At 52.0% G+C, this 2,554-nt stretch overlaps 1 protein-coding gene across 3 annotated transcripts in view; it reads left to right on the top strand.

The window, feature by feature from the left end:
• The first annotated feature begins 1,871 nt into the window (after positions 1–1,871).
• Positions 1,872–2,554, top strand: part of LOC103593464 (chromosome unknown open reading frame, human C5orf30) — a 21,293-nt gene continuing 20,610 nt past the window's right edge. For 2 of the 3 annotated variants that reach the window (XM_008576445.1, XM_008576444.1), the window contains exon 1: positions 1,894–2,020. The gene's annotated coding sequence lies outside the window, so the exon portion shown is untranslated. Of the gene's footprint in view, positions 2,021–2,554 lie in introns of all 3 variants that reach the window. The other variant, XM_008576442.1, reaches the window with a different exon arrangement.

Raw genomic sequence — 2,554 nt, 5'->3', positions numbered from 1 at the left:
ACATATCCCTGATGTGGCCACACATAAAGGTATTATCAGCCATTACTGCCTGGTGAATTGGTTTATTAGGTGTTCTTTGTGACACTCAAGGACCGACCCATGTTTTGATTGGGTGAAGAGTCAGGGCTAGGATGGGAGCTTGGAGCACCACCCAGGGAGGGAGGCAATTTGGAGACGCCCTGTGAAGAGGGCTAGACTTCAGCCTAATAAACTCAAAGGCAAACCAGAACTTTATTGCTTTTGGCCAAAGAACATTGCTGAACTTTCAGAGCAAAGGGCAAGTACAAGGCATTCTTCTGAAAAAGTTATAAGATGGCAGACAGGACAGAAAGAAATTGGGTTTCTGAATATAAAATATACAATGTTTGGAAGTGGTTTTATGAGGATGATCATCAGAACAATACATTACTGTGTCAAATAGATTATAATCTGAAATGAAGGGCCAGCCCTTGGTTCACTTGGGAGACTGTGGTGCTGATAACACCAAGGCCAAGGGTTCAGATCCCTATATAGGGATGGCCAGTTGGCTCACTTGGGAGAGCGTGGTGTTGACAACACCAAGTCAAGGGTTAAGATCCCCTTACCAGTTATAACTAAAAAAAAAAAAGTCCATTTATTTATTCAGCACATACTGTGTTGAGCCAGGTTGTATATTTGAGAAGCTACATACATATCTATGTTGGAAAAAAAGTAACTGATGTCTTCTAAAATTGTTTACAGAACATTCTTTAAAATTTCCTCTTCCCTCCACCTTCCCATAATTATTTTAGGGCACATAGAGGTAATATAAAATGTCTTCTATCTGAGGAGCCTCCAGGAGTCATTCCGGTGTTCATATTTATTTATCTTTATATTATCAGGGACATATATAGAACCTGGAACGAATTTGAATCAAGACGTGTTTAAATTTGTATTAATCTACACCAAATTTATGTCTTTTATGTTCAAATAAAGCATTTTTGTTTAAAAATAAAACAAAACAAACTCTTGGTTTGAGACAAGTACCTAAATTTAAATTTATAAACAATTCTGGGGCTCACTGCCCGGGTTCACACCCAGTTCACCTCTTACTAGGTATGAGACCTCAAGGAAGTTTCTTAAACTTTCTGCATCTTTAAAATGTGGATCATATTTGGGTACTTCCTTACAGAGTTGTTGAGAGGTATAAATATGGAAACGCATGTAAAAAGGCCTGGCACATAGTGAGAGCTAAATAAATGCCAGTAAACATTCTTATGTCTGAGCTTAACAAGTTTGGCAGAGAAGACATACACGAACCGAGAAAAGAAAATCTTGATCAAAGAAAATAATTTCTTACAAGAATGGAAAAGATCAAGTCTTCGTAGATTCAAAATTTCTAATCCAATCAGAATCTGAATTTGAAGCCTCCCGCCCCCCGCCACACACATTCACTGGATATTTACTAGTTTTCCAAGACTGATCTTATAATTTGTAATTTCATGGGCTCCTTAGTCTTCTCTAGTTCTGCTCAGGGCTGAGCCCTTCAGGCCGAGACTCACAAATGACAAACATCCATACACCACTTAAGTGGGGAAGCTTGAGCGTCCCCAGGCCCGCGAGTTGGAGCTCTTTAGTTGAGTGCGAGGTCTGCACTGGAGAGGGGGTGCTACGACTCCTCCTTCCCTCCCCAGTCCGCAACAGCCTCCACCGCCCGCACCAACTTCTTCAAGCCTCTTAGCGCCTTTCTCTCGCCCGCCCGCCTTCCTCCGGGTGTCTAAGCTGGGCGCAGGAGGCGTGCTCGTCGCTGACGGGCTGCGCCTCTGCAGCCAGAGGGAGGAGGCGGGAAGGCGGGCGGAGGAGGAGGAGGAGGAGGAGGAGGCGGCGGAGGCGGGGACTACGTCGGGCGGTAGCTGGCGCCGAGCGCGGTGGGTGACGAGTGGGTACCCGCTGGCTCTGCTGGCGGCCTCTGCCCGGATCTCGGCGCCCAGGCCGTGCGCCTCTGCCGCCCTTGTCTCCGGTTTCGCGGGCACGGCGGAGGCGGCGGAGCTCTGGGCCACCGGTAGGTTGCACGGGGACGACGGCTCCGTCTGCAACCTTTTGTGCCGCAGAAAAGGTGGTGGTGATGGGGGTGGGGGGTGGGGGTTTGCCCCAGTCACCGATCCCCGGTGCCAGCCCCAATCGCGGCGCCGCCCCTTCCTCCTTGCCTCGTGTGGGGCCGTGATCGCAGTGCTGGGAAACCCGGTCGGGCCGGGCCGGGCAGGCCTCCGGGATGGGCGGCGGGGCGGCCTCAGCGTCCCCCTGCCTCGGCGGGCCGGTCCCCAGGCACCGGAGCAGGGGGCTGAGGTCTGATAAACTGGGTGGGGCCCGCGCGGGGTGCGGGGAGCCAGCGGTTCCCTGGCACAGGGGTGGGGCCGGACACGCCGTGAGTGTGCAGCGCGTGTGAGTGAGTGTGCGGGGGCGTGCGCCCGTGTGTGCGCGCGGCGTGCGCTCGCCGGGAGGTGCGGGGACTGGGCGACCCGCGACGCCTGTCCCGCGGTGCTGCGGTGCGGAAGTCGGGGCGCGTTGGCGCGCACGCTCGCTCCCTCGGCCCCCG

This window comes from Galeopterus variegatus, unplaced genomic scaffold, assembly GCF_000696425.1.
Source record: "Galeopterus variegatus unplaced genomic scaffold, G_variegatus-3.0.2 Scaffold1352, whole genome shotgun sequence".
Classification (NCBI taxonomy): domain Eukaryota; kingdom Metazoa; phylum Chordata; class Mammalia; order Dermoptera; family Cynocephalidae; genus Galeopterus; species Galeopterus variegatus.
Note: the sequence above shows the minus strand (reverse complement) of the source record. Positions and strands in the feature narration are given on the sequence as shown.